Genomic DNA, 12,058 nt, shown 5'->3' on the forward strand with positions numbered 1-12,058 from the left:
TAATATGACATTTGTAATGTCTTTACTGTTTTGAAACTTCTGTATGTGTAATGTTTACTGTTCATTTTGTTGTTTTTCACTTTATATATTCACTTTGTATGTTGTCTACCTCACTTGCTTTGGCAATGTTAACACATGTTTCCCATGCCAATAAAGCCCTTGAATTGAATTGAATTGAATTGAATTGAGAGAGAGAGAGAGAGAGAATCAAGGGAGAGAGAGAGAGAGAGAGAGAGAGAGAGAATCAAGGGAGAGAGATGCTAAAAAGTAATGGACCACCAGAACAAGCCAGTTGGCAGCAGTGAAACTCTGGTGGACAATGAGAGAGAGGTGAGGGACTGAGGGAGAACCTTTTATGTCTATAGCCAAAGCCTTTAACTTTATGGAATCTCCACACTTTACTTTTCATTGGGCATTTTACCCAGCACTAACATCCAACTACCAAATCACACACTACACACACACACCACACACACACACACACACACACAACACACCACACACACACACACACACACACACACACACACACACACACACACACACACACACACACACACACACACACACACACACACTACTGTACTCTACACAGATAGGACACACACACATCAATACTACCACCCCAACACACACACATCAATACTACCACCCCTAACACACACACACACATCAATACTACCACCCCAACACACACACACATCAATACTACCCACCCCAACACACACACATCAATACTACCACCCCAACACACACACATCAATACTACCCACCCCAACACACACACACACATCAATACTACCACCCCAACACACACACACATCAATACTACCACCCCAACACACACACACACATCAATACTACCACCACAACACACACACATCATACTACCACCCCAACACACACCACAACATCAATACTACCACCCCAACACACACACACATCAATACTACCACCCAACACACACACATCAATACTACCACCCCAACACACACACACACACATCAATACTACCACCCCAACACACACACATCAATACTCATTGACTACCACCCCAACACACACACATCAATACTACCACCCCAACACACACACACACATCAATACTACCACCACCCCAACACACACACACACACATCAATACTACCACCCCAACCCACACACATCAAATACTACCACCCCACACACACACATCATACTTCCACCCCAACACACACACACACATCAATACTACCACCCCAACACACACACACACATCAATACTACCACCCCAACACACACACATCAATACTCTTCCACCCCAACACACACACATCAATACTACCACCCCAACACACACACACATCAATACTACCACCCCAACACACACACATCAATACTTCCACCCCAACACACACACATCAATACTTCCACCCCAACACACACACATCAATACTTCCACCCCAACACACACACATCAATACTACCACCCCAACACACACACATCAATACTACCACCCCAACACACACACATCAATACTACCACCCCAACACACACACATCAATACTTCCACCCCAACACACACACATCAATACTTCCACCCCAACACACACACATCAATACTACCTCCCTTTATAACCTCCTAGACTCAAAGCCTCTCATTCACCTCATCTCATTAATCTCATCTCATCTCATTCACCTCATCTCATTAATCTCACCTAATTTTCCTATTTCGCAACAAAGCATCCTTCACTCATGCCAAACATACCCTTGTAAAGCTGACCATCCTGCCAATCCTCGACTTCGGCGATGTCATTTACAAAGTGGCCCCCAATACCCTACTCAACCAATTGGATGCAGTCTATCACAGTGCCATCCGTTTTGTCACCAAAGCCCCATATACTACCCACCATTGCGACCTGTACGCTCTCGTTGGCTGGCCCTCGCTTCATACTTGTCACCAAACCCACTGGCTCCATGTCATCTACAAGACCCTGCTAGGTAAAGTCCCCCCTTATCTCAGCTCGCTGGTGACCATAGCATCTCCCACTTGTAGCACACGCTCCAGCAGGTATATCTCTTTAGTCACCCCCAAAACCAATTCTTTCTTTGGCCGCCTCTCCTTCCAGTTCTCTGCTGCCAATGACTGGAACGAACTACAAAAATCTCTGAAACTGGAAACACTTATCTCCCTCACTAGCTTTAAGCACCAACTGTCAGAGCAGCTCACAGATTACTGCACCTGTACATAGCCCACCTATAATTTAGCCCAAACAACTACCTCTTTCCCAACTGTATTTAATTATTTATTTTGCTCCTTTGCACCCCATTATTTTTATTTCTACTTTGCACATTCTTCCACTGCAAAACTACCATTCCAGTGTTTTACTTGCTATATTGTATTTACTTTGCCACCATGGCCTTTTTTGCCTTTACCTCCCTTCTCACCTCATTTGCTCACATCGTATATAGACTTGTTTATACTGTATTATTGACTGTATGTTTGTTTTACTCCATGTGTAACTCTGTCGTTGTATCTGTCGAACTGCTATGCTTTATCTTGGCCAGGTCACAATTGTAAATGAGAACTTGTTCTCAACTTGCCTACCTGGTTAAATAAAGGTGAAAAAATATATATATATATATATCATCTCATTAATCTCATCTCATCTCATCTCATTCACCTCATTCATCTCATTAATCTCACCTCATCTCATTCATCTCACCTCATCTCATTCATCTCATCTCATCTCATCTCATTCACCTCATCTCATTAATCTCACCTCATCTCATTCACCTCATCTCATTAATCTCACCTCATCTCATTCACCTCTCCTCACCTCATCTCATTCATCTCATTCACCTCATCTCATTCACCTCTCCTCACCTCATCTCATTAATCTCATCTCATTCATCTCATCTCATTCACCTCTCCTCACCTCATCTCATTCACCTCTCCTCACCTCATCTCATTAATCTCACCTCATCTCATTCACCTCATCTCACCTCATCTCATTCACCTCTCCTCACCTCATCTCATTCACCTCATCTCATCTCATTCACCACATTCATCTCATCTCATTCCTCTCATCTCATTCACCTCATCTCATCTCATTCACCTCATCTCACCTCATCTCATTCACCTCATCTCATCTCATTCACCTCATCTCATTCAACTCATCTCATTCACCTCTCCTCACCTCATGTCATTCACCTCATCTCATCTCATTCACCTCATTCATCTCATCTCATTCACCTCATCTCATTCACCTCATCTAATTAATCTCATCTCATTCAACTCATCTCATTCACCTCATCTCATCTCATTCACCTCATCTCATTCACCTCATCTCATTCATCTCATCTCATTCACCTCATCTCATTCACCTCATCTCATCTCATTCACCTCATTCATCTCATCTCATTCACCTCATCTCATCTCATTCATCTCATCTCATTCACCTCATCTCATCTCATTCACTTCATCTCATTTACCTCATCTCATTCACCTCATCTCATCTCATTCACCTCACCTCATCTCATCTCATTCATCTCATCTCATCTCATTCACTTCATCTCATCTCATCTCATTCACCTCATCTCATTCACCTCAGCTCATCTCATTCACCTCATCTCATCTCATTCACCTCATCTCATCTCATTCACCTCATCTCATCTCATTCACCTCATTCATCTCATCTCATCTCATTCACCTCATCTCATTCACCTCATCTCATCTCATTCACCTCATCTCATTCACCTCATCTCATATCATTCATCTCATCTCATTCACCTCATCGCATACATCTCATTCACCTCATCTCATCTCATCTCATTCACCTCATCTCATTCACCTCACCTCATCTCATTAATCTCACCTCATCTCATCTCATTCATCCCATCTCATCTCATTCATCTCATCTCATTCATCTCATCTCATCTACCTCACCTCAGTAGTTTTTCCAATTTAACATTATCATAGATTACAGCTTCCTATCTGCGAATGTTTATTCTACTGTCTGAGTGATGCTGATGCATCTGTTTTACAGGACTCTGCTTCCACTCTGTGGTGATAGCTGGTACTGCAACCAACAGACTCCACAGAGGATGATGAGGGTGGGGAGAACTGACTAAAAGCTTTTGGTTTTAGTGAACACACACACACACACACACCATCTTTCCGGAATGAGACAGGTTAGATTTGACCACCACTCTGGTGCTGGTACAGTCTTGGCTTTCTGCTATAAACAGGAAACACACACACACATACATTGCTGAGGAGTTACAACACACACATTGTTCAGGAGTTACAAAACACACACCCACACAGTCGTAAAGTAACAAAACACATACAGTACCAGGCAAAAGTTTTGGACACACCTACTCATTCCAGGGTTTTTCTTTATTTTTACTATTTTCTACATTGTAGAATAATGGTGAAGACATCAAAACTATGAAATAACACAAATGGAATCATGTAGTAACCAAAAAATGCTGAAAATGTATTCTTCAAATGAAAATATACTCTTCAAAGTAGCCAACCTTTGTCTTGATGGCAGCTTTGCACCCTCTTGGAATTCTCTCAACCAGCTTCATGAGGTAGTCACCTGGAATGCATTTCAATTAACAGAATAATCTTTTTCCTTCTTAATGCGTTTGAGCCAGTCAGTTGTGTGGTGACAAGGTAGGGGTGGTACCACAGGGAATTGAAGACCAAGAGTTCCCTCTGCTGCAGAGGATAAGTTCCTTAGAGTTACCAGCCTCAGAAATTGATGCCTAAATAAAATGATTCACAGAGTTCAAGTAACAGACACATCTCAACATTAACTGTTCAGAGGAGATTGCGTGAATCAGGCCTTCATGGTCGAATTGCTGCAAAGAAACAACTACTAAAGGACACCAATAATAAGAAGAGACTTGCTTGGGCCAAGAAACACGAGCAATGGACATTAGACCGGTGGAAATCTGTCCTTTGGTCTGATGAGTCCAAATTTGAGATTTTTTTGGTTCTAACCGTCGTGTCTTTGTGAGATGCAGAGTAGGTTAACAGATGATCTCCGCATGTGTGGTTCCCACCATGAAGCATGGAGGAGGAGGTGTGATGGTGTGTGGTTCCCAATGTGAAGCATGGAGGAGGCGGTGTGATGGTGTGTGGTTCCCACTGTGAAGCATGGAGGAGGAGGAGGAGTGATGGTGTGGGGTTCCCACCGTGAAGCATGGAGGAGGAGGTGTGATGGTGTGTGGTTCCCACCGTGAAGCATGGAGGAGGAGGTGTGATGGTGTGTGGTTCCCACCGTGAAGCATGGAGGAGGAGGTGTGATGGTGTGTGGTTCCCACCGTGAAGCATGGAGGAGGAGGAGGAGTGATGGTGTGGGGTGCTTTGTTGGTGACACTGTCGGGGATTGATTTAGAATTCAAGGCACACTTAACCAGCATGGCTACAAATGCATTCTGCAGCAATACGCCATCCCATCTGGTTTGTGCTTAGTAGGATTCTCATTTTTTTTCAACAGGACAATGATTCAAACACACCTCCAGGCTGTGTAAGGGCTGTTTAACCAAGAAGGAGAGTGATGGAGTGCTGCATCAGATGACATGGCCCTCCAACAATCACCCGACCTCAAACCAATTGAGATGGTTTTGGATGAGTTGGACCGCAGAGTGAAGGAAAAGCAGCCAACAAGTGCTTAGCATATGTGAGAACTCCTTCAAGACTGTTGGAAAAGCATTCCAGGTGAATATCTCATGAAGCTGGTTGAGAGAATGCCAAGAGTGTGCAAAGCTGTCGTCAAGGCAAAGGAATCTCAAATGTAAAATATATTTTGATTTGTTTAACAGTTTTTTGGTTACTACATGAATCCATAATGTTGAAAATAGTCCAAATAAAGAAACCCTGGAAATGAGTAGGTGTGTCCAAACCCTGGAATGAGTAGGTGTGTCCAAACCCTGGAATGAGTAGGTGTGTCCAAACCCTGGAATGAGTAGGTGTGTCCAAACCCTGGAATGAGTAGGTGTGTCCAAACCCTGGAATGAGTAGGTGTGTCCAAACCCTGGAATGAGTAGGTGTGTCCAAACCCTGGAATGAGTAGGTGTGTCCAAACCCTGGAATGAGTAGGTGTGTCCAAACCTGGAATGAGTAGGTGTGTCCAAACCCTGGAATGAGTAGGTGTGTCCAAACCCTGGAATGAGTAGGTGTGTCCAAACCCTGGAATGAGTAGGTGTGTCCAAACCCTGGAATGAGTAGGTGTGTCCAAACCCTGGAATGAGTAGGTGTGTCCAAACCCTGGAATGAGTAGGTGTGTCCAAACCCTGGAATGAGTAGGTGTGTCCAAACCCTGGAATGAGTAGGTGTGTCCAAACCCTGGAATGAGTAGGTGTGGTCCAAACCCTGGAATGAGTAGGTGTGTCCCAAACCCTGGAATGAGTAGGTGTGTCCAAACCCTGGAATGAGTAGGTGTGTCCAAACCCTGGAATGAGTAGGTGTGTCCAAACCCTGGAATGAGTAGGTGTGTCCAAACCCTGGAATGAGTAGGTGTGTCCAAACCCTGGAATGAGTAGGTGTGTCCAAACCCTGGAATGAGTAGGTGTGTCCAAACCCTGGAATGAGTAGGTGTGTCCAAACCCTGGAATGAGTAGGTGTGTCCAAACCCTGGAATGAGTAGGTGTGTCCAAACCCTGGAATGAGTAGGTGTGTCCAAACCCTGGAATGAGTAGGTGTGTCCATACCCTGGAATGAGTAGGTGTGTCCAAACCCCTGGAATGAGTAGGTGTGTCCAACCCTGGAATGAGTAGGTGTGTCCAAACCCTGGAATGAGGAGGTGTGTCCAAACCCTGGAATGAGGAGGTGTGTCCAAACCCTGGAATGAGTAGGTGTGTCCAAACCCTGGAATGAGTAGGTGTGTCCAAACCCTGGAATGAGTAGGTGTGTCCAAACCCTGGAATGAGTAGGTGTGTCCAAACCCTGGAATGAGTAGGTGTGTCCAAACCCTGGAATCAGTAGGTGTGTCCAAACCCTGGAATGAGTAGGTGTGTCCAAACCCTGGAATGAGTAGGTGTGTCCAAACCCTGGAATGAGGAGGTGTGTCCAAACCCTGGAATGAGTAGGTGTGTCCAAACCCTGGAATGAGTAGGTGTGTCCAAACCCTGGAATGAGTAGGTGTGTCCAAACCCTGGAATGAGTAGGTGTGTCCAAACATTTGACTGGTACTGTACATGTTGTCTAAAATCAGAACCAGCCTGAGAACAGATGTACCAGTAACAGTCTTCTGGTCAAATCCTTTTTAAAGCTAACGATCATGCTAAATGTTAATAACCGTGTCCTGTACATAACAATACTGTCTTGTGTCACGGCTGACCTGGCTGTTCAAGGCTGACCTGGCTGGCTAATAACTGTGTCATTGATATAGTCAACTCAAGGCCACTAATAACTGTGTCCTTTATATAGTCAACTCAAGGACACTAATAACTGTCTCATTGATATAGTCAACTCAAGGACGCTAATAACTGTGTCCTTAGTATAGTCAACTCAAGGACACTAATAACTGTGTCATTGATATAGTCAACTCAAGGATAATAATAACTGTGTCCTTAGTATAGTCAACTCAAGGACACTCACAGAGCGACTGGTAGTTCTCATGCTGAAGAAGAGTCAGACTGGGATTCATTCGAGAAAAACTGTGTCAAATATGTTGCCAAGGATACATAAAACATTCCCGACAACATCCCAAACATCCCAAACATCCCAAACATCCCAAACATCCCAAACGGTAGCCTATTCCCTATTTAACTATATAATAATAATAATATAATATGTTATGGACGAAGGTCACAATGTTTATAAATTGCCATGTGTTAGAATAGTGTTGTCACGTCTCATTTCACCAATCAGTGATGTCTATTTCTCGGAGAGATTCCGTAGCTCTAAACTGTTTGAAGTAAGCTGACCGATCAAACAATCAATCACATTGATTATCTATTGTTTGGCAAAGTCGTATAGTTGCTTAGTCAGAGAGTAAAGTCCAACCACACACACACACACACAGACACACACACACACACAGACACAGACACACACACAGACACACACACACACACACACACACACAAACACGTTTATCGTTTATTAAAAGGTATGGATTATTTAAGCAGCTCTCAACTACAGAGGACAACACACAGGTACAAGGCAGGTGTTTCATCATTCATATTTGTTTGAGGTATTGACATTTGGGGAAGAATTTATCTCATCTGAGCTGGATTCCACACAACCTGGTCTCTGTTCAACACTGCTGGGTGAGTTCATCAGAAACCTTTTTACTTTTGGCGTGGAGTCTGCTACTTATGGCCATTCTGTGTGTATTTCCAGTATCCTTTCTACCAGAGGAGTAGGGTGTTGCTGTCTCAGGGTAAATGTGGGTTAATGTCTACCTCAGAGTATCCCATTATAATTCAGGACAAATGGAGAGTTTATTTTCCTCCGTCTCCTGTCTCTCTCTCCCACACACACACACACACACACACACACACACACAGACACAGACACAGACACAGACACACACACACACACACACACACACACACACACACACACACACACACACACACACACACACACACACTCAGACACAGACACAGACACACACACACACACACACACACACAGACACACACACACACACTCAGACACAGACACACACACACAAAACACACACACAACCAGACACACACACACAAACACAACCAGACACACACACACACACACACAGACACACAGACACACACACACACAGACACACACACACACACACACTCAGACACAGACACACACACACACAAAACACACACACACACACACACACACACACACACACACACACACACACACACACACAACACACACACACACACACACACACAAACACAACCAGACACACAAACACACACACACCAACACACAAAAACACACACACCAACACACACAAACTGTCCACATTTGACAAACAGTTGGACAGTCATCTATTAACTCTCCACAGCTCAAAGTTCTGCTTCTTCTATGACACACTGTTATCCACCTATTCAAACACACACCAACACACACACACACACACACACACACACATACACACACACACACACAGATCAATACAGTATCTGTCTGGCCTTTGACTTCCCCTAAGATACGGGGATCTGCTACAGATCTAATGGGCTCTGTCCCTCTCTCCTCTGTCCCTCCCTCGTCTGTCCCTCTCTCCTCTGTCCCTCTCTCCTCTATCCCTCTCTCCTCTGTCCCTCTTTCCTCTGTCCCTCCCTCGTCTGTCCCTCTTTCCTCTGTCCCTCCCTCGTCTGTCCCTCTCTCCTCTGTCCCTCTCTCCTCTGTCACTCCCTTCTCTATCCCCCCCTTCTCTGTCCCTCCCTCTTCTGTCCCTCTCTCCTCTCTCCTCTGTCCCTCTCTCCTCTGTCCCTCTCTCCTCTGTCCCTCTCACCTCTGTCCCTCTCACCTCTGTCCCTCTCACCTCTGTCACTCCCTTCTCCGTCCCTCCCTCCTCTGTCCCTCCCTCCTCTGTCCCTCTCTCCCCTGTCCCTCTCTCCTCTCTCCTCTGTCCCTCTCTCCTCTGTCTCTCTCTCTCCTCTGTCTCTGTCTCTCTCTCTCTCTCCTCTGTCTCTGTCTCTCTCTCTCCTCTGTCTCTCTCTCTCCTCTGTCTCTCTCTCTCCTCTGTCTCTCTCCTCTGTCCCTCTCTCCTCTGTCCCTCTCTCCTCTGTCCCTCTCTCCTCTGTCTCTCTCCTCTCTCCCTCTCTCCTCTCTCCCTCTCTCCCCTCTCTCCCTTCCTCCTCTGTCTCTCTGCTCTGCCCTGGTGTTTGTCCATTATAGTAGGTGTATTGGCAGAGTATCTAACTAAGTCAACTCTAGAGGAACTAACAGCCCCCCCGCCCTCCCCCCCCCCCATTAGACAAGAGACAGCACTATGAAACCCTATTGACACTAGTAGGACTGCCAATACACTCAGATAACATCCTGGATGGTCAGAAAGGTAGTTGGAAAGTATCATTGCGTTAGTAAAACTCGGACCATCATCATCATCATCATCGTCGAAACACACCCCCAGATTCAGTTCAATCTCAGAGGGAGGATGCAAAAACAACAAACAACAAACAACAACAAAAACAACGAATTTCCATTTCACACATAGGTAGAATACAACACTTGTACATGTGTGAAATCAGACAAATGTAAGCATCCACCTAATTATATTATAATGCTATTTGTTGTTATTATTATTATTGTTATTTTTGTTATTTTTGTTATTGTTGTTATTGTTGTTATTGTTATTGTTGTTATTATTGTTATTGTTGTTATTGTTGTTGTTGTTATTATTATTGTTGTTATTGTTCTTGCTGTTATTGTTATTGTTGTTATTGTTGTCGTTGTTGTTATTGTTATTATTACTATTGTTGTTATTGTGTTATTGTCATTGTCATTGTTGTTGTTATTGTTGTTATTGTTATTATTATTATTGTGTCCCAGTTTGTACTATGAGATCACCATCTACAAAAGTTGTACAAGAGAAGACACACACGTACACCCACACACACTTACACCCACACGCTTTGCCAAACCACCACCATGTGGACTAGGTTCAAAGGTCAAACAGAGAAAGACACCACAGGAACAGGAACGAACCAATGAAGCAAGGTGTTCACCAATAGTCGTCACACACAAATACAAAGTAACCTGAAACAATATGCACACACACACACACACACACACACACACACACACACACACACACACACACACACACACACACACACACACACACACATCCAACAAGTTCACACACACACACTATCACACACACACACACAAGAAGTTCACACACACACACACACACACTATCCCACACACAATAAGTTCACACACACACAATATCACACACACTATCACACACACACACACACACACACACACACACACACACACACACACACACACACACACACACACACACAAGAAGTTCACACACACACACAATATCACACACAATCACACACACACACACAATATCACACACAATCACACACACACACACAACAAGTTCACAGTCACACAAACACACACTATAACACACACACACACACATTTTAAAAGTTAACCTCACCAATATGCCCACACACACACACTCTCTCTTAAACAAAGTTACTCAAAGTGCAAATGACAACAATGAAACCCACCACACAGCAGTACTTACTGTAGTCTGTCTGAATCCTCTCTGCGGAAACAACGTAGACAACCTGAACCCGAGTGTGTGGTCCTACACACAGAACCGTTGGGTTTGGAGCGGACACAGACAGCCTGACTACGGGAAGAGGATGAGGGACTCCTTTAACAGACTGACAGACACCTTCAGTAACCTGTAGAACCTTGACGTGTTTCAATCGGCAGCTGGTTTGGCTGACTGTTGAACAGTTAAGTCTCTCTCTCTCTCGGTACACAGTACAAACCCCCTTCTTGTCACAACCAATCAGAGAGCTGAGGATTACACTGAAAGAGGGAGAGGAGAGGAGAGGAGAGGGAGGGAGGGAGGGAGGGAGGGAGGGAGGGAGGGAGGGAGGGAGGGAGGGAGGGAGGGAGGGAGGGAGGGAGGGAGGGAGGGAGGGAGGGAGGGAGGGAGGGAGGGAGGGAGGGAGGGAGGGAAAAGAGGAGACCTGAAGATAAGGGTTGAGTTTGTTCTGTTCTTCATACTAATTCTGCATCACATTTTTACCTCCAAGGACACCCTAAACACACACACCCTAAACACACACACACACTATCACACACTATCACACACACTATCACACTATCACACACACACACTATTACACTATCACACACTATCACACACACACACACTATCACACACACACACTATCACACTGTCACACACACAATCACACTATCACACACACACACTATCACACACACACACTATCACACTATCACACACACACACTATCACACTATCACACACACACACTATCACACTATCACACACACACACTATCACACACACACACTATCACACACACACACTATCGCACACA

At 44.6% G+C, this 12,058-nt stretch overlaps 1 protein-coding gene across 1 annotated transcript in view; it reads right to left on the reverse strand.

Annotated features, from left to right (window-relative positions):
• Positions 1 to 11,450, reverse strand: part of LOC109883969 (pyruvate carboxylase, mitochondrial-like) — a gene marked incomplete in the record, with an annotated part of 159,587 nt that extends 148,137 nt beyond the window's left edge. Inside the window, 1 exon segment of the mRNA XM_031793066.1 lies at positions 11,224 to 11,450.
• Between the last annotated feature and the right edge of the window lie 608 nt (positions 11,451 to 12,058).

The sequence above is a fragment of the Oncorhynchus kisutch genome, linkage group LG16 (genome assembly GCF_002021735.2).
Source record: "Oncorhynchus kisutch isolate 150728-3 linkage group LG16, Okis_V2, whole genome shotgun sequence".
NCBI lineage: Eukaryota > Metazoa > Chordata > Actinopteri > Salmoniformes > Salmonidae > Oncorhynchus > Oncorhynchus kisutch.